Consider the following 21,525-nt stretch of genomic DNA (forward strand, 5'->3'; position numbering starts at 1 on the left):
CACATTCTATATCTGCCCTAGCCACATCTGAGTCAGCCAACTCTCTGGTTTCTTTTACCCCAGAAAGTCCTTTTTTAAAGACCATCCACGGCTCTATGTACTGTAGGCCCGTCATACTTACTCTGCCCTCGGCCTTACTCCCAGAATTCTAAAACTACAGTAGGATTTTGGCAAGTGGGATTAGATAAGCTCAACTGTTGTGAACTTTCATTATTCTAATGTTGGTGTGGCTATTCCTTGGGACATCCAGCCAGCAACTGACCAACACATATTGGGAGGCTTGGAGTCAACCATCAGACTGAGTGGGGGAGGTAGCAGAGAAACTGGAGGAGCAGAGGGGTAATGCAAACCCTTAGGAAGAGCAATACTGGCTGGCAGGTTCATCCAGTGCTCCCAGGGACTAAACCACCAACCAAGGAACGTACACGAAGGGATCCATGGCTCCAGATCCATATGCAGCAGAGGATGTCCTTGTTTGACATCAACAAGAGGGGAGACTCTTGGTCCTGTAGAGGGTTGGACGCCCTAGCATAGGGAGATGCTGGAGCAGTGGGGCAGAAGACGGTGGGTTGGTGGGGAGTACCCTCAGAGAGGCAAAGGGGAGGGGGGAGAGGGTGGATGTGGGATGGGGAGTTTGTGGAGTGGTAACCAGGAATTTGGAGATCATTTGACAAGTAAATGAATAAATGAAATGATTAGTAAAACAAAACAAAAAAGACTAACATATCTTCCTCAACAAGTAAACTTCTGGCCACTACGCTACATGAGCAATTTACTACCAAAGGACTGAGATCCTCACAAAAAGGCAGCCACAGGACTATAAGGCCCAGCAAGTATTGTCCCCTCCCCCAAGCTCCCCAAATCATCTGCTTTGCCACTTGTCAAATGTGCTGATTCCTCTTCATCCACACTCGGGGCTCTCTCTCCAGCTCCTCTCTCAGGTTGGAAAAAACTGATACATATATCAGAGCAGATGGGGTAGTCAGCAGACTTCCTCACACGTGTTCCTGAGACCTATAGGTAGGTGTCCGGGGATGGTCCACTTAATCGATCATGTGCTGCTGTTACTACATTCAAGTCTTGGTGGCAGGGAACTCCACTGACTCCTTCAGGAAAAAAAAATTGTTGAGTGGCTTCTTATGTGGGACACATTGTTCTGAATATTCATGGCATAGCATTGATTTCTCTTCTAAAAATAAAAACGTCTGTGTTCTCTTGGAGCTTACGTGATGATGGACACCGCTTCTAGTTAAGTCAGTGAACTGTTATAATCCAGTAGTAGTCTGTGACACACGAAATAAAGAAAAATGGGTTAAGTGGATTTGTGAGGCAGTTGGAAAAGGCCACTTGAGAGTAGTCTTCAGAGAAGCCTTTTGGAGAATGCTATTACTGAGTATAGCGCTGAAAAGAATGAGGAATTTTGCCTCATAAACATCCAAGAGTTGGGGGAGGACTCAAGAGACAATGGATACTTGAATTACAGGCATTGATTTGGGAATAGAGCAAGTGATTTCCCACGTGTCCACAATGGCTGGAGGAGTGAGCAAGTAATGGCTGAAATCGCATAGAAAGTCTGATGAGCCCAGTCAGGTGGGACTTTGGATGCTATGGGGAAGATACTGGATTGACCTCTCTTCCTCTCTCCCTCGTCACACACCCCCCCCCTCTCAGTTGAGATCAGAGATCATCGCAAATGTAAAAACATCATTAAATTTTAGGGTTATGTGTGCTCTTTCTGGTGCTAATGTAGGTAGGGGTCATTCGGAGGTTGTAGCAGTATTGACCAGGCCTGTGGCTGAGGCAGGCGCCATAAGATACAGTCCCCGTGGGAGAGCGAAGCTGTCCTCTTCCCCTTATGTAACACCAAACTGGTCTGCTGAACTGAAAATGTAATTATCATTTATGACATGGCTCGACAGATGAGGCGCCTCTTTCTTAATTAAAATAGTAGATAATTTTAAAGAAAACCTTAGGTAATCGAACATTTACTTTTCATTTTGCATCTAGGATTCTGCTCAGGGTGCTTAGGCTTTATGAATTTTACAAGTCTGTATTATTCTCTGGCACCAACTCATTAGAGAGTCAGATTTGAGCTCTTTTTTTTTTTTTTCTAGTTTGCGCCTCCCTTGCCAGTTGGTCTCAGGAAATTAAAGCTTTCTTTCTTTCTTTCTTTCTTTCTTTCTTTCTTTCTTTCTTTCTTTCTTTCTTTCTTCCTTCCTTCCTTCCTTCCTTCCTTTCTTTCTTCCTTCCTTCCTTCCTTTCATTTTCAAAACCTGGTGCTATGGCACTGCTGTGCAACTGTCACCAAGAATAGCAAAGACCAGGCTGACCCACTGTTGAAAGCAATGTGACCAGTGAGGGGACTTTGCTGATTTGGAACATGATTGAGCAGAAGGATGTTAGAGATCAGAGTATGGTATCCTAAATATGCCCTTAGACAGGGGGGTTATTTTAGTTGATTTCTCTCCTTTCCTTTTCCTTTCTTTCTTCATCCCTTCTTTCTTTATTCGCCTCCTCATCCTTTTTTTATTTGTTTTGTTTTTAGAAACAGTGAACTTGACAGAAATTCTGAGCACAGAGGGGCACTTATCCTCTGGAGGGGTAACTGGTTCTTTAAACCTGGAAAAGAGAACTGATTTACAAGACACTTTTATCAAAGGAGAAAGCCCTGACTTAGATGTACAGAACAAGGGTTATCCATTCATAATGCTACATAAGTTGAGTGCTAATTTCTCTTTCTGATGAGTAATCTATCAGAATTTCCACCTATCTGTCATCTATCTATCTATCTATCTATCTATCTATCTATCTATCTATCATGTATATATCTATATATACAGATATATAGATATAGAGATAGATAGATATATACATATTAGACACCAGAAGTAGTTGAAGGGAGGAAATTGGGTGGGAGAGGGGGTGTGGAGAGGAATAGAGTGGAGATCAAGTATTGGGAGGAGAGCTGGGAGAGAGAACAGAAATCATCGGGTATAGTTTTGGGACAGGGACACACACACACACACACACACACACACACACACACACACACGGTTTATATAGGCTTGGCCAGCAAATGACTCAATTTGGAGGTGAGGCCTTGTTGGAGTAGGTGTGTCACTGTAGAAGTGGGCTTTAATACCTTAGTCCTAGCTGCCTGGAAGTGAGTATTCAGCAAATAGCCTTCAGATAAAAATGTAGAACTCTCACCTCCTCCTGCACCATGCCTGCCTAGATACTGCCATGTCCCTGCCTTGATGACAATGGACTGAAACTCTGAACTTGTAAGCCAGCCCTAATCCCATTCAGAGCCTGCCCCACATATGGCCCATACATATACAACCACCAAACTAGATAAGATGGATGAAGCAAAGAAGTGCAGGCCGACAGGAACCGGATGTAGAGCTCTCCTGAGAGACACAGTCAGAATACAGCAAATACATAGGCGAATGCCATCATTAAACCACTGAACTGAGAACGAGACCCCTGTTGAAGGAATCTTAGAAAGGACTGAAAGAGCTTGAAGGGGCTTGAGACCCCATATGAACAATGCCAACCAACCAGAGCTTCCAGGACTAAGCCACTACCCAAAGATTATACATGGTCTGACCCTGGGCTCCAACCTCATAGGTAGCAATGAATAGCCTAGTAAGATCACCAGTGGAAGGGGAAGCCCTTGGTCCTGCCAAGGCTGGACCCCAGTGAACGTGATTGTTGGGGGGAGGGCAGTAATGGTGGGAGGATGGGGAGGGGAACACCTGTAGAGAAGGGGAGGGGAGGGGTTAGGGGGATATTGGCCCAGAAACCGGGAAGGGGAATAACAATCAAAATGTAAATAAGAAATACTCAAGTTAATAAAGATAAAAAAAAAGAAATGTTCAACATTCATAGCCATTAAAGAAATGCAAATCAAAAAAATGTTTTCCTTTATAAGAACTTGCCTTGGTCATGATGTCTGTTCACAGCAGTAAAGCCCTAACTAAGATTGTATTTCTATCTCTCTCTCTCTCTCTCTCTCTCTCTCTATATATATATATATATATATATATATATATATATATATATATATATATATATATATCATAAAAAACCTGAATCTGGGTTATAAGTGAGTTTCCAAAGCAAAAATGTTTGTCCTACCACCAGCCTGAAACTGTTCTGACCATGGAAGTTCCACCCACCTCAATGTCTTCTATTTCCTCTGCCCATTTTCAGACTGTGGTTTGAAGCACTTGAACCACAATGGTCACAATAATTGTGCTAGTTGAGTTTGTCCTCTGTGTCAGGCACTGCTGTAAGAATAGGAGATATACTCCCATCTTCCAGTCAGCCTTGTGAGGCCATGATGTGCTTCCTATTTGCAGCTACATGAATAAAACGCTGAGGACTGATGATGTTAAGACAAACTTTGAGTGTAAATCAGCTGTGCTGCAGTTGTGTTTAGATCTAAACCAAAGGTGATCAGAGTCTCTTCTCATATAGCATGTTCCATGGGTCATGTTTTTATACATATTTTCACTTTAACTTATTGTTTTAAAATTGTTTTTCTTTATTTTCCTTTGTAACATAATTATAGCATACAAAGCAAAAATTCTAGATCTTGCTGTACTTCTAGTCTTTAAAAATTTTATTAACTTATTCTTTCATGGTCTCATACATATATGTAACATACTTTGATGATATCTTTCCATTATTTTTCTCACCTCCTTTCCCCTCTCACCAAATCTCTTCTTTCCTCTCAGCAACAACAGCAACAACAACAACAACCACACACACACACACACACACACACACACACACACACACACACAGATATACATGCAATAACAATTAGTGAAAACAGTTTAAAGGAGAATAAGGGGCTGGAGAGATGGCTCAGCAGTTAAGAGCACTAATTGCTCTTCCAGAGGTCCTGAGCTCAATTCCCAGCAACCACATGGTGGCTCACAACCATCTGTAATGGGATCTGATGCCCTCTTCTGTTGTGTCTGAAGATAGCATCAGTGTAGTCATATAAATAAAATAATTCTTAAAAACAAAGAGTCAGAATTTGTGACTCATTTTTAAAGAAGGAGGAGTATAGGGAATCTTGGAGGTAGGAAAGGGAAGGGATACATATTTTATATTCTCAAAAACAAAGATAAAAGATGGATTCTTCAGTAGCTGTAGCACAGCAGGGAAATGAAAGAATGGAGAGAACTATCACTCAAATTCGCCTCTAGGATTCCTTAGGGGAACTGTGGAAGCTGGCAGACCGCCATAGTGGAAACGGTCTTTTAATCCACAGAAGAATATAATCTTATCAGGTGCTCTAATTAGTGCAAGCACCTAGTGTCTGTAACGGATTCTGTCATCCTAGTACACACTATTGTTTTTAGAAGTCACAGCTATGTTCTTGTTTTAGAGATAAAATAATGCTTTCATACCTATATTCCCATGTGGTACTTGCCAAGACTACCTCTCCTTGGGTGTTAATCTCTAACTTCTCAATGTGTGGCTTCTTCTGTGTGACCCTGAGAATAACATGATGTCATTTTCATAGACCTCAGACTTACAGAATTAGTTTTGCCTCAGCCTCTCTCTGGTGACAATATGGTGGCTCTCTCCAGTGCTCAAAACAACCCAGGGAACATGGCTGGCTTTTGCCACTGTCAATATTTTTCTCTTTAACACACGTATTAGGAATGATATGAAAAGAAGGCTCTGAAAATGTCATTTTAAGAGAGGGGGGGTGCATATTCTGGAATGGACTTTACAATAAGGCATAAGCAGGGAAGGGGAGGCAGAAAGAATTGGAAGAAGTTAATGGAAAGGGCCAAGGGAAGCCACAGACAAGAGGACTTCCCATTGGTTGCAGGCTTCATTTTACCACTCCCTACCTGTCAGTGTGGCATATGTCTTATTTCTAGGTGGCGGGTATACTCAACTCACATTTAAACCAACACATGACATGACACAAAAATACATGAAGGTGTAAAAAAAAAAATCTAGTGTCAGAAAATGGTTGCTTCGTACAGTCTGCAGTCCAGTAAAGATGGCGGTCCTGCCCCGACTCCACAACATCAGGACCCAGGTGTGCTGTGGCAAGGGTATGGGATCCACATGCCGAATCAGCGGAGCAGAGGTGCCCAGCAATGGCAGCCGGGTGTGGAATGGGCAGAGCAGTTTCCAGGAGCTGTCTCCAAAGGAAGCATCTGCCCACAGGAACCTCCTCTTCCTTGGGAAAAAGGGTGATCAATGTGACCCTGGACTTTGGGCCCCAGCCCCCAGCAACCCACAGGAGTCACGAGACTGACGATGGAAGCAAGTGGAGAGATGGTGCAGAAGTACTACTCTATGCAGTTGGAGCCCAGGGTCAGTCCATGTATAGTCTTTAGGTAGTGGCTTAGTCCCTGGAAGCTCTGGTTGCTTGGCATTGTTGTTCATATGGGGTCTTAAGCCCCTTCAAGCTCTTCCAGTTCTTTCTTTGATTCCTTCAACGGGGGTTCCATTCTCATTTCAGTGGATTGCTGCTGGCATTTGCCTATGTATTTGCTGTATTCTGGCTGTGTCTCTCAGAAGAGATCTACATCCGGTTCCTGTCGGCCTGCACTTCTTTGCTTCATCCATCTTATCTAACTGGGTGGCTGTATATGTATGGGCCACATGTGGGGCAGGCTCTGAATGTGGTTCCTTCTGTCTCTGTTTTAATCTTTGCCTCTCTCTTCCCTGCCAAGGGTATTCTTGTTCCCCTTTTAAAGAAGGAGTGAAGCATTCACATTTTGGTCATCCTTCTAGAGTTTCATGTGTTCTGTGCATCTAGGGTAATTCAAGCATTTGGGCTAATATCCACTTATCAATGAGTGCATACCATGTGTGTTTTTCTGTGATTGAGTTAGCTCACTCAGGATGATATTTTCCAGGTCTCTCCATTTACCTATGAATTTCATAAAGTCATTGTTTTTGATAGCTGAGTAATATTCCATTGTGTAGATGTACCACATTTTCTGTATCCATTCCTCTGTTGAAGGGCATCTGGGTTCTTTCCAGCTTCTGGCTATTATAAATAAGGCTGCGATGAACATAGTGGAGCATGTGTCTTTGTTATATGTTGTAGCATCTTTTGGGTATATGCCCAAGAGAGGTATAGCTGGTAGTTCGATGTCCAATTTTCTGAGGAATCTCCAGACTGATTTCCAGAATGGTTGTACCAGTCTGCAATCCCACCAACAATGGAGGAGTGTTCCTTTCTCCACACCCTTGCCAGCATTTGCTGTCACCTGAGTTTTTGATCTTAGCCATTCTCACTGGTGTGAGGTGAAATCTCAGGGTTGTTTTGATTTGCATTTCCCTTATGATTAAAGATGTTGAATATTTCTTTAGCAATGAATAGCCTAGTAAGAGCACCAGTGGAAGGGGAAGCCCTTGGTCCTGCCAAAACTGAACTCCCAGTGAATGTGATTGTTGGGGGGAGGACAGTTATGGGGAGAGGATGGGGAGGGGAACACCCATAGAGAAGGGGAGGGGGGGTTAGGGGGATGTTGGCCTGGAAACCAGGAAGGGGAATAATAATCGAAATGTAAATAAGAAATACTCAAGTTAATAAAAATGAAAAAAATAATAATGTATAACATAACAATACATTATAATAATACATACATAATAATGATAAACAATGTAGAGGAAGAAAGGCTTGCCTAGAAATGTCAATCATGACTAAGTATAGGGGGCAGAATCATGAGCTCACGTGTTTGCTTACTCATAATTTCTAGTGTTATAACAAAAAAGTCCCTGAATTACTCTTGTAAAAAAAATAATAAGGGGTTGGGGATTTAGCTCAGTGGTAGAGCGCTTACCTAGGAAGCGCAAGGCCCTGGGTTCGGTCCCCAGCTCCGAAAAAAAAAAAAAAGAACCAAAAAAAATAATAAAATGATTCCTAATAAAAATGTTCCCCAAAGGGAAAAAAAAGTACTACACTAACATTGAGCTCATTGAGTACAACTGAAGAGCTCATTGAGTACAACACCTGTTTGCAGGCCCTTCTATACTTTGACCAGTTAGACTATGTGGCCATAATGTGTAACGAACTGGACTATTCACTAACTGTGAAGAAGTTGCTAAACATCCAGCCTCCAGGGCACAGTGGATCTGAGTGCTATTTGGAGAGATCACATGGATTTCAAACCACATCTTGGTATGACTACCCATGTCCTAGACTTTGGTGCTGCTGCCAAGTCCTGCTGTGTAGAAGGGACAGAGTAACACAGTTCCCACTCCTGGAGCAGAGCTAGCAGGGCTTGGGCCTCCACAAGTGTTGTGGGTTGCTGTGGGTGTGGGGTTTGTTTGTATAATAATGTACATAATTTACTTCATGTTCCTCCTTTGGGAGATGTTCTTCCCCCAAAAAGTTATAAGGAATGTCCTCTCTGCCATGGTTAATTACCCCATGATAATCAGAGACAGAGTCAGAAAGGTGAGGGTGAATCTAATATCCTTAGCAAAATGGTAAAGGCTATGGCCTTCAGGACAGCTCTTAAGGCTATGGGAAAGAACTCTGAAAACATGAGTTCAAGAATGCATAATTTCTCAACTATGTGAAATGTAGGGATGCAATATGAATTATATGACAGGCTTCATAGACCTAGAAGAACAGACAGCTGCACTATGAGCCAGCTTATCAGAAAGATAGTAAGGAAGGAGAAAAAGGGGATTTGGGGACTGGTAATCTCCGGGCAAGATCCCAGGCAGTTAAGTTTAATCTCTGAATGCATTGCTATGTTAAAAAGTATATACTGGTTGTCCTTTTCTAAGAATCAAGGGGCTAAGGTCATAAAATGCAGATTCACAGAGCAATCAAAGGGGAAGCTAGGGTAAACTATTGAATTGATATGTAAATAAAAGTCTGGGCTCTGATCTGCAAGAGAGAGCTACCCAGTGAAAACTGCTTGAAGAGTGAACACAACTCTTCTAGAATTTTTCTATCAGGATTTCTGATCTTGGTTAGAGAAATCCAAGAATTTTTTTTCCAGCAGATTTTCTGACTTTTGGTTGGAAAATCCAAGAATTTTTTTTCTAACATCTTTTCTAACTTTGATTGGAAAACCCATGAGCTACCCAAAGAGCTTTTAATAATTTTTTTTTCTAGCAAGAGAGTGTTGTCCCAAGCAGAGAGAGCTGTCCTGGATCTCTGGAGGGATGTCTTAAGCAGAACACAAGCTTGTACCCATGATTGATTTTAAGTTGTACTCTTGCTGTTCCCTAACACCCCTTCCTCTGAAAGACCCCCAGAGCAGGGAGACCCTCACTCAAGTCTCGGGATGACGCAGCCCCCCAAGAACTCACACAAGACCATCCTTGCTGTAATCACATGAGGTTTATTGATAGGAACCAGTGCACTGGAGTCAAGACTCGTATCCCACACAGGGGCAGTGGAGTTCGACCCCAAGAGCCTGGGAGAAAGGGTATTTAAAGGAAGAAGCCACAACCCAAGGGGGCAGGGATGGTGTCATTGGAAAATCACAGGGAGAAGCTTAACTTTATGGTCTAGTTCCTAGAAGCTTTTTGTTATCTTTACTAGGTCTGGAATCGCATATCTAAGGGCCTTATCTTAAGTCCTTTTATCTAGTTCCTGGGAGAGCAGGCTCAAGAAATGTGACCTTTTACTTACAGGTAGAGGGCAGGGTCTGGAATTTGAGGTATTTAGGGCTTCTTAGGGGTGAGGTTGCATTTCTAAACTTCTGACTTTTTGGCTGTATTTTTTATTCTTTCACCTCCAGACCCCTAACCAAGCCGAGGCTGGTCCTTGGCAGATGCCCTGACTCCTTTCTTCTGACGTCTGAAGGAAGAGAGATGTTTGAGTTCTCCAAGTGGGTTTCTGAGTCCAAATGCATGATGCTTGTATCTGACCAGGAGGAGTGCACCAGGACTTATCTCTTGGGCTTGTGGATGACATTTATGAATTTTCCAAGAACTTCTCACTCAGAATGATGAGATGGAGGAGTTGCTGACCAACAATAAAATCTGGCAAAATAGAGTAGTTGACATTGGTGCTGTATTGAAAGACCCACCCCATGAGTCTTAACTCAGAGTTGCAACAGGCTTGAACGAGCCCAGGCACGCCCAGATACCTAGGGCCGAGTCACCGTGAAAACTAACAGACCATAAAAGGAAAGGAATGCAGAACAGACCAGGAGTACCACTCACAGGCCACCTGGCAGGAAGAGATAAGCCCCCAGCCCCCGACATCCAGGACGCCCCAAACCTGCCAATGTGTGTAGCTATACCTTATTACCTCATCATGTGAAATAGCCAATCATATGTGAACATGTCTATGTGCCTCGTTTGAATCCACCAATCCCCGTAACTATGCATCTGCTTCTGTACGCCCGCTTCTGCTTCCCCAATCCCTATAAAAGCCCCATGCTGGAGCTGCTGGGCGCGCAAGTCCTCCGAAGAGACTGTGTGCCCGCAGGTACCTGTGTTTTCCAATAAACCCTCTTGCTGATTGCATCCGAGTGGACTCGGCTCGGTCATTGGGCGCTTGGGACTCCTCCTGAGGGAAAGGTCCTCTCTGGGGGTCTTTCATTATGGGGGCTCGCCCGGGGTTTGGAGACCCTCTGCCCAGAGACCACCGACCACCCACCGGGAGGTAAGCCGGCCGGCGTTTGTCTTGTCTGTTGTGTCTTGTCCTGTGAACGATCGATCAATAGGCTCAGATCTGGGGACTATCTGGGCGGGCCAGAGAAGGAGCTGACGAGCTCGGACTTCTCCCCCGCAGCCCTGGAAGACGTTCCAAGGGTGGTTGGAGGAGAGGGAGATCCGGATCCGTGGCACCTCCGTCCATTTTTCGGAGGGATCCGCACCCTTGATGACTCCGTCTGAATTTTATTGGAGTAGAGGATCCAAGACCCTCGCTGACTCCGTCTAAATTTTTGGTTTCAGTTTGGTACCGAAGCCGCGCGGCGCGTCTGCTTGTTACTTGTTTGACTGTTGGAATTGTTTGTCTTCTTTGTGACCTGACTGTGGTTTTCTGGACGTGTTGTGTCTGTTAGTGTCTTTTTGACTTTTGTTTCGTGTTTGAATTTGGACTGACGACTGTGTTTAAAATCTTGGACCGACGACTGTGTTTGAAATCATGAAACTGCTTGCTTTGTTCGTTTTACTTAGTCCCCTTAACGCTTAGTGAGTAAGGAACTTAATTTTGTAGACCCTGCTCCAGTGGCAGTGTGTTGGTTGATAGCCAAAGTTAATTTTTAAAACATAGTGTTTTGGGGGTTGGGGATTTAGCTCAGTGGTAGAGCTCTTGCCTAGCAAGCGCAAGGCCCTGGGTTCGGTCCCCAGCTCTGAAAAAAGGAAAGAAAAACAAAACGAAAACATGTAGTGTTTTATATGTGCTTATGCTCGCAGCCAGCTGTGATGAACTGGGAAAGATTTAAATTTTCCTTGGGAGTAAGGAATCTTAAAGGTGGAGTTTCAGCCGGTATGGCACTTAGTGCGTAGCTGCCTAAAAGATCAGAAATGCTGTTAACAGGCTATAAAAAAGGGACAGGCTGTGTTAGAAATGCTACAGGAAGAATGATCTAAAAGGGCTGAGAGCTAAGTGGGGCTATAAGGAAAACAAGAACAGGAAAGGAATTTCTGACATTTGCTCACAGTAGGAGAGCGCTCATTTAGAGAAGTTCTTTAAGGAAGCCTGCCTTATCTGCTGTCCTTATTCCAAGGGAGGAGTCAGTCTCCAACATTAAATTACTTTTCTCGCTGATCATCATTAACATGGAGAGTGCCTTTGGTCCTATCCCCACAGCAGCCAGTTCCTGCCCCTATGGTTAAAATGCCCCAGGTTGGGGGACAAAAAGAGCCCCTAAAATAGTTTCAAAGAATCTACAACTGTGAAGAACTTTGTTTTGCCAGTCAGGATTAATGTTTTCTTTTCCATGGGCCTATAGCCCACTGAGACAGTTTGGTAAAGGGCTGTTACTAAAGTCCTGAAAGCCCCAGGTGAACTGGTTACAATTCTTTTGTCAGCTGCTTAGTATTTAGCACCCAGGTTCTAACCATCTCTCCATCCTTTTGTTATTAGTTGTTACTAGAAGCCTAGTGTCATTTGGAGGCTGGTTCTCTTGAGAGGCAAAGCCACCAAGCTGACACTGAAGGGAGGTAGGTACTCCTTAAGGGAAAATCTAAGCCCAGAGAGACAGCCAGTAACAGCTAGGCTGCCTCTCTGCTCGCCTTTCTGTTTCATAGACAAAGCTTGTGCTTATATTTACAGTGGCCTTTTTGTCCAAAAAAAGGCCTCCTGGTTTAGCTGTGTGACTAAATGCTATTTGTCCTCTTCAGTGGACCTCTCTCCTCTAGATTCCCTTCTTGTTTTCTCACCATCCCACGTGAGATGCTTGTTAGTAACTGTTACAGGTCTTCTTTACCACCGAGGAAAGACAGAATCCTACTAGAGGCCTGAAAGAATGTTCCAGACATGGCTAGAAGGCCCTCACTTGTGCCTGCTCTCTTCAGACGCCTGAAGGTAGGGAGTGCCAGGTCTGCCCCCAGGCTCCAAGGGTGGGTCTCCTAGGGGCTGGAAAATGCCCCACCAGTCTGGCTAAGATAAGGAAAGGGTATGAAGAGAAAGTTACAGAAATTTGAAGGGTTAAGCTAAGTTGCTGAGAGTTAGTATAAGTTACAGAGAAAGTAAGGTTAAACAAAGAGAAAGAGAAAAGAAGGTAAAAAGAGCAGAAAGCTAGGGAAGAAAAGAGACAAAAAGAAGAGGAAGCTAGAGAGCTAAAGAGAGATAAAAGACAAGAGAGGAACATATACTGGCCACAATAGTTAGGGAACCTAAGAAGACAGTACCTGGCAACAGAAGAGAATTCCTGGCTAAAGATCAGTGTGCCTAATGCAAAGGGAAAAAAAGACACTGGGTCAGGGACTGCCCCAGAAAGAACAAGAGGGGACACTGGAGAGCCTCTCGGTCCTGGAGTGCTGGCTATGTGCAGAGATAGGAGGGAAGCCTGCCCAGTTGTTTTATGGATACAGGGACCCAATGCTCTGTGCTCCTATGCTCCAGTGGGCCAGTATCCAAAGACCTTGGGTACAGGGGCCTACTGGCAACAAACAATACTTATGGACTGCCCGAAGAACAGTGGACCTTGGCGTGGGCCGGGTAACCCACTAGTTCATAGTCATCCCTGACTGCCCCCATCCCTTGCTCATGAGAAAATTGCTCCCCAAAATGGCTTGCGTGGGCTGAAATGGCTGGGTGAGGCCATGTGTATGCATATCTACAGACTGTGTATGCGGAGCTTAAGACCTGTCTCAGTGCACCAGTACCTGATGCTGGGAGATGAATGGCTTAGCGCTGTTCTACTTGGAACATATCACTCCTGCCAGCCGGGCACTAACAATTATCACCCAATCCAGGACTTAAACTGTGATAGAGTGGCTGATGTTTGCCTTTGAATAGAGTGTCCCAAAAGATGGGACCACTGGTCAGCTGCCATGGACTAGATTCTCCACCTGTTGGGGGCAATCTGGTCACCTTGCTGCCCAATCCTGACCTGGAGCCACCACAGCACGAGTGTCAAGCACTGGCAGAAGCCCATGGGTGGAGGAAAGACCTCTGCGACTGGCTGATTGACCCCTGCTGAAAGCCGAGGCTACCTTGTCCACAGACGGGAACAGTTCTCTTCATGAAGGTCAGAGATAGGTGGGTGCTGCCATGGTGGACAACACAATGTCATCTGGGATGGCTGAACCTCTACCCCCCCAGTACATCAGTGCCGCAGATGCCTTTGCCATCTCTTGGATGCCCTGGTGAAGCCAACAACTGTGAGTACTATTCATTGCTCAGGATATCAGGAGGGAAGAGATTCAGTGGCATTGGGCAGTAACAAAGCAGATAAAGAGGCTCGGGAAATGGCTATGCAGGAGCCTATCCTGGTTGCAGGCCTGCAAGAGACAGCCACTGAGAACTAGGATCGGACTAAGGGATGGCCTCACTTAGAAAAGGCCCAAATTGCTTAAAAGATAAAGGACAATGGCACACTTGTGGGGGAAGCTATACTCCCCCAGAGAACAAAGAAAAGACTCACTTTGCCAAATACAGAAATGGACTCATTTAGGAGATAAAAAGTTTGTCCAAGTAGTTAAGTGTATGTAATAGACTTTAAGATTTTAGCCAGAGAGGCAGTAGAAAGTATAAGGTATGTCAATAAGTGAATGCTTAGCAAGCAAACAGGGCAAAGAGACCTAGAGAGTTTGGTGAAAAGTCGAAGTGAACTTCACTGAGATAAAACCAGAAAAATATAATCACAAGTATCTCCTAGTGCTTGTAGATACTTTTTCAGGAATAGATAGAAGCTTTCCTCACCAAACAAGAGACGGCCTCTGCAATCATCAAGAAGATACTGGAAGAAATCTTCCTCCGATTTGGAATGCCCAAGGTAATCTGGTCAGACAACGGCCCTACTTTCGTTGCCAAGGTAAGCCAGGGTGTGGCCAAGTATTTAGAGGTCGATTGGAAATTACATTGTATTTACAGACCTCAAAGTTCAGGACAGGTAGGGTAAATAAATAGAACTCTAAAAGAGACCCTGACCAAATTAACCATGGAGACTGGCACAGACTGGGTGACACTCCTTCCCTCTTGCTCTCTTCAGAGCAAGAAATACCCTCCCAGATTCAGCCTTACCCCCTTTGAGATCTTAAATGGGGCCTCAGTCCCCCTGACTGTATTAGATGATGTTACTGAACCAACATGTCATAGTGCCATAGTAATAATGATTTGTGTGCTAGGCTAAAAGACCTACAGGTGATACAGAAAGAAATCTGCTCAGAGCTGGCAGCAGCCTATGCCCTGGGGACCCCTGAGACATCTCACCAGTTCCAGGTCGGAGACTCGGCTACATACGATGGCACCGAACCCAGATACTCACTGGAAAGGACCGTACCTGGTGCTGCTGACCACCCTGACAGCCATCAACTCTCAGCCCTCACCAGCCGTGTACTAGCTGTTGGGGCTGAGAGCTGGGACCTAGAGGGAAAATCAGATCTTCAAAAAGCTCCCTAGACTTAATTTCATGTTTGCCCCGGGTTTTATCAAGATAGGTGTGGGGATAGGCTTGATTTCTATTACAAATGATGCAACATTGCATATGTTAGTACTCCTAACACTTCTTGGGACTGTGCCTCAGGGATCACAATCTGTACAAGTTTAGAAGTTCTAAAAGCTAGTCATGACCTTGGTGTGCAGGTTTAGATAGTGTCCAGATTGGAATCCTGATGCTAGAGACTTAGTAAGAAAAAAAAAAGAGTTGAGAATTACTTAAGGCTATCTAGGTGCTGCAAGGGCAGCACAAGGACATCTGCCATTGCCCTGCAATGCAAGGTTTATAGAGAATTCAGAACTGCCATTGACTCAGATATAAAAAGGGTGAAAGACTTTTTAGCTGACCTCCAAGAATACCTAACCTCCCTCTCAGAGGTAGTCCTTCAGAATAGGAGAAGATTAGACCTGATATTCCTTAAAGAAGGAACCTGTGTGCTACACTGAAAGAATGTTGTTTCTATGCAGACCATACAGGATTAGTGAGAGATAACATGGCTAAGCTCCGAGAACGCTTGGCCCAGAGACAGAAGCTGTTTGATTCGCAACAAGGCTGGTTCGAGGGGTGGTTTAACCGATCCCCTTGGTTTGCTACCCTGGTGTCCACCTTGATGGGACCCTTAATCATCCTCCTCCTAATCTTCCTCTTTGGCCCCTGCATTCTAAACAGATTGATGCAGTTCATAAAGAACAGACTCTCAGTCATTCAGACGCTTGTTCTCACCCAACAATACCAGAGGGTAAGACAACAGGAAGAGATTCCTTAGAATTCGATTTGAGTAAAGGATTTTACTCAAGTCTAAAAGAAAATGGGGGAAAATGAAAGACCCACCCCATGAGTCTTAACTCAGAGTTGCAACAGGCTTGAACGAGCCCAGGCACGCCCAGATACCTAGGGCCGAGTCACCGTGAAAACTAACAGACCATAAAAGGAAAGGAATGCAGAACAGACCAGGAGTACCACTCACAGGCCACCTGGCAGGAAGAGATAAGCCCCCAGCCCCCGACATCCAGGACGCCCCAAACCTGCCAATGTGTGTAGCTATACCTTATTACCTCATCATGTGAAATAGCCAATCATATGTGAACATGTCTATGTGCCTCGTTTGAATCCACCAATCCCCGTAACTATGCATCTGCTTCTGTACGCCCGCTTCTGCTTCCCCAATCCCTATAAAAGCCCCATGCTGGAGCTGCTGGGCGCGCAAGTCCTCCGAAGAGACTGTGTGCCCGCAGGTACCTGTGTTTTCCAATAAACCCTCTTGCTGATTGCATCCGAGTGGACTCGGCTCGGTCATTGGGCGCTTGGGACTCCTCCTGAGGGAAAGGTCCTCTCTGGGGGTCTTTCAGTATCAGCAGAAGACTCACTTAACTATGGATTCAGCAGAGTGCTACTCTGAGGCTCAGGCATTTGGTGCGACTTGTGGAAGACCCAGCTCTATGATGTTTATGACCACATTCAGTCTGATGGTCCTACTGGCTCTTAGGGGTACTGCTACGATAGGTTCTTGGGTTGTATGGAAGATAGACTGTGTCTGAACAAGATGCCTCCAGGGGAGACCAAGGTTGATGATGCCAAAGTGTCTCTACCCAAATGAGCAGAGGGATAAAGCCTTCCATGGACTCCCTAATTGATCACTTTAAACTGTATACTGAGGGCTACCAAGTTTCATATGCTGTCTCCGAAGCTCCTCATGGAGAGTTTGGGTGTGTACTTTGTGTTTGATGGCAACGGCTGCCCTTACTGGTGTAAGGTTAAGGCACCTGATGTTGCCCATTTGGCTGTTTTGGACAGGATGTTTAAGGAACACGGTTAGAGAGCCTTTGAGCTCCCTTGCCTGTCAGCTTCCTCTTGCAGACTTGCCCCTCATGGAATATGATGCTGTGTGTATAAGCAAACATACACGTACATGTTGACTAAGCTGTACAGGAATTCTGTGCATGTACTAGAAAAGAAGAAAAATTGTATTAAACTAGCTGTCTTTCTCTACCCCGCCCCCACCCCTAAAAATGAACAAAGTGGTTTAGCAGTGGTGTTAAGGTAGGCATTTTTAAAAAAAATATTCAAATAGACCGTTCACCTTTTATAGTTCCCAGGATCTAAACACTGAATATTCATCTAGGAAGCAAACAGAGCAGCCTAATCTTTTTCATGTTGTTTTGCTAATCGATCTCATTGTGATATTTATAACTATATTAAAGAGAATGACACTTTGATTTTTCTTGCCTTTGTGTCTGGCTCCCTTGAATGAAACAAAATGGATTTCCTTAAGCAAATGGTTACATTACAAACCGGACTGCTGTGTTTCCTATGGCATTTTGTTTTGTTTTTTGTTTTTTGTTTTTTTTTTTTTTTTCAAGGACGGCATGTTTCAATTGTAAAGCAGTGCTGACAAATTATAAAATGTGACTGAAGGACGGTAAATAATATCTAAACAATTATGGCTCAGATATACACAGTGAATGCCAAAACGTAAAGAGACGGCTTCATACCTGAGTTACGGTCACAAACTCCCCCTGACCCTGATCTCTGAATCTGAGGCTACCTTGGTCTATAGAGCAAGTTCTAGGATGTCTAGGGCTACACAGAGAATCCTTGTCTTGAAAAATATGAATAATAGAGTTTGTCATACAGAAGAATTAGACAAGTGGCCTCTAGAACATGATAGAAATGTTATTGTCAAACCCATCACAAATACATGTACACACACACATTTTTTAAAAAAGATTAAAATAGCTTGAACGCATATGTTTATACATAGTGTTTAATTTTTCCTTTCCTCAAAGCCTCAACATCTATATAAAATCTTGGCTAGAACTCGATTATCTGTTAATTATTTTTCTTTTTTTTTGGAACTGGGGACCGAACCCAGGGCCTTGCGCTTGCTAGGCAAGCGCTCTACCACTGAGTAAATCCCCAACCCCTCTGTTCATTTATAACACTAGCAAGCAAGGGGATGAAACTATTTTCCATAAAGATAATGAGGGTCTAATAATAAATAAAACTATGCAACGGGAGGATAAATGTGTGTGAAGCTTTTAGTTAAAATTATTTCATTGTAGTTTACCTAGAAGAATAATTTCTGATGAAGTGTTTGTACCTGGAGGTCAGTGTTAGCTTGCCCATAAGCAAGATTAAGAGACCATGTTATATAGACAAATCATTCTTAGACTCAGTCCTAGGTTCAGATCTTTAATTCCTGTATACTACCTTAAAGAATGGAAAAACACACACGTTTGTGATACCCACCGGACAATGCTCTTAGTCCCAACAAGGTCACCATCTTCTCAGGGGCTAAGGAATTCTCCCACATTATATTTGCTGATTGGCTTCTGCAGGTTAGGAACTCATAATTGCTGAGGAAATTAATTCTATTTCTAAAGAAGTCTGATTACTTGTACAGTGTATTACAAGCAGATACACTCTTTACAGTGCCAAATTTGGGGTTTGTTCTTTTCAATACAGTTTATAATTATTTTAAGGGAAAATAGATCCCTAGGATGCTTTCCATTTGAGGAATATTTCTTTGCAACATGTCTTACCAGTGTGTCTTCTACAGATAGATCCTCTACCAGTTATGTTTGCTATTACCTCATTAATGAATATGAATGTGTGGCTCTCCCGTTTCCTTTCATGGCGAGCACATCTGGTACTCATAAACATTGCTGGACCCTTCCACAAAGAGGGTTAGTTCATGAAGCTTCTTGAATGCTCCCAGTGCTGACGAGAGCAGCTTGGCTTCCTCTGAATGCTTTGCTTCACATTCTCCATACTGTGGGAGTGTATGAAGCCACACACTTCTTTCTGACAGTTTGTGCTTCCTTGATATCCAGGCTAACATCAAAGGCCTTCTTCTGTCTTTCGGGTGCGCCAGTTGCATCCCAGAGTACCTTCTAAGCCTGATGTTTTTGTGGTTCTGCAAATCAATAGGGCCATCTGCCCCACTGGAAGTGGCTTTGCCATCTGGCTTTGAGAAATTGGGTCAGAGCTTACCGCTTCAAAGCAAATGGTTAGTCAATCTTCCCTACATTGGAAGCACAATACACAATCATAGAGAGTCCATCTTTGAAAGTTAGAATTACCTCTCTTTTGTATGAACCTCATCTAATTTACCTACGGTTGCTGACCAGGAAAGCGATAGTCTTCTATCATTGTGGGAAACCCAAGTATGTGCCTCATGTTTTCTCTTCGTTGTCTTTTGTACTCCTGGGAAGAAGTGTCACACGTGAGAGTTGTTTCCTCATTTCATTGTAGTAAGAACTATTCAAGCTTATCCCAGACTAGTACACAGATGCATGAGACTCAGACTATGGTTATTTTATTTGTCTTTGACAATTCCTGGGGGTCACCTCTAATCTGCTCCTCTAACTGCAAGCCTGGATACCTCCCCTGTGGTGTACCCCAGGTACTTGCTGTTTCTCTCCCCAGGAATTGGCTGTACCCAATTTTATTTAACCAATAGTTTGAAATCAAGGAGCAAGGTTTGTCCAACAAGAGCTTGTAAACATGAGAAGTCATGAGTAGGCCTAGACCCTCAGGTATAGAATTTAGCATTATAATACATACTACAATATGTACAGGGAACCTTAACACTTAACACATGTCTACCTGTTCAGAGAAACTCAACACGAAGCCAGAGGATGTGACCCCAGCAGAATCATCTCCTGGAATCAAAGCTGCCTCATACAACAGGGCCTCATGCCTGGCTCCCATGACCCAAATCCAGAACCTTGCTGGCTCTCCGTCTGCTTATGTACCAGGCGCTGATGCTCTGGAAGGCGGTAGATTTCTATTTTAATACTATTATCAGAATTTTACTACATTCAAATAATAATCAAGTATGAACTTAAATACGGACAGACTGTGTTTGTCCTCTAGCAGTTTCCAAAGGCAGGGTAGAGGGCACTGAGAGATGCCTGTGAAACTCATTTGCCATTCTGGCTCTCAGCTCGCTCTCAATTGCAAAGATTTGTTTACTTACCTGAAAAAGACATTTTAAGCCAACTTATCAGTATTCATCAGAGAAGGGAAATGTAAGCAGCATGCCAGTGTGATTAAAGAGAAAGTGTCTTCTAGACAAAACTGCTAAATCATTTCACATAGTTTTCAGTGAAAATTAAGACTAAATCCATAAGCACCAGTGTCCCAGCTAGAGAGCAGAGGATGCCACAAATCAAAACCTCATATTGAATAACACACACACACACACACACACACACACACACACACACACACACAGAGCACAACACATGTACAAACATAACTGGCATGCACTCTCCTCAGGATGTGCCTCTTATGAACAAATGAATACACACACACACACACACACACACACACACACACACACACACCCCTGCACATATGTGTGTGTTACAAGGATTCTGTTCTATAAACTCAATATACATTTAAATTTAATTTTCCCAATTTTGTTGCTAGCTGACTTCTAATCTTCTGGAATTTAAAAAGAGGGCTTTTGTTGTTGCTGTTGGCGTTTTAGTTCGTACTATCAGTTCACAAGTAGTCAGTATCACCAAGCATTTTAGAACTCCTATGATACTGATGTAGAAGTCACTGGATTTGGAAGGTGGCTAAGTTGCGATAGCACTTTCCATGCAAACATGTGGACCTGAGTTTGAATGAGAGCTCCCAGGCAGAAAGCTAACTATGGGGATACACACTTGTGATCCCAGTATCCCTATTACTTGGAAGGTGGAGACAGATGAATCCTTCAGATTTGCTAGTATTAGCCTAACTTAGTCATTGAGCTCCAGGTCTCTCACTGAGAGGACGTTTCTCAGAAAATGAGGTAGATAGCTCCGGGAGGCACAACACATATATAAGCACAGCTGGCATGTACCCTCCTCTTGATGTGCACTTGTACACACAAATGAACACACAGGCACGCACACACACACACACACACACACACACACACACACATACACATAAAAACACCTGCACATGTGCCTTCCTCATGATGTACACTCAAAGGAAAGTACATACACACACATACACTTACACAGAAGCACTTACACACAGAAACATAAATAATCGTTTTGTGCTAAACTGTATAGGATGTAAAACTCACTGATCCATCTTGGATACTCTCCGGAACACAATCTTGCTTGTTATTCCATTTGTGGTACTCTGAGATGTAGAAATTTTATTTTCTTTCAGAATAACTCAGGTATTACCAGCAAATATATGTATGTGTATGTATATGTGTTGTACATATACATAGATATTTATTCCAACATAGTAAAGTGACACGAATTAAAATAAGTCAAAATAACAAGCAAAACTCATTAATAAAAAAACTCGATTGGCCCATGCTTAGCCATCTTACTGGGTTTGCACAGGCTATGCATTTATCTTCTATACACTCATGCCAAATTCTATATGACTAACACATCTTCTTCCCCTCAGATCTCAACTGTGGATCCTCAGG

At 43.6% G+C, this 21,525-nt stretch overlaps 1 non-coding gene and 1 pseudogene across 1 annotated transcript; both read left to right on the forward strand.

Moving 5' to 3' along the window:
• Nucleotides 1-6,000: 6,000 nt before the first annotated feature.
• Ndufs2-ps2 (NADH:ubiquinone oxidoreductase core subunit S2, pseudogene 2) lies at nt 6,001-16,893 on the forward strand (annotated as a pseudogene).
• On the forward strand, nt 8,930-8,994 carry LOC120093941 (U7 small nuclear RNA). Its single transcript, XR_005487652.1, has one exon. It is a non-coding gene; the product is annotated as a U7 small nuclear RNA (small nuclear RNA).
• Nucleotides 16,894-21,525: the final 4,632 nt, after the last annotated feature.

The sequence above is a fragment of the Rattus norvegicus genome, chromosome 7 (assembly GCF_036323735.1).
Source record: "Rattus norvegicus strain BN/NHsdMcwi chromosome 7, GRCr8, whole genome shotgun sequence".
Taxonomy (NCBI): Eukaryota; Metazoa; Chordata; class Mammalia; order Rodentia; family Muridae; genus Rattus; species Rattus norvegicus.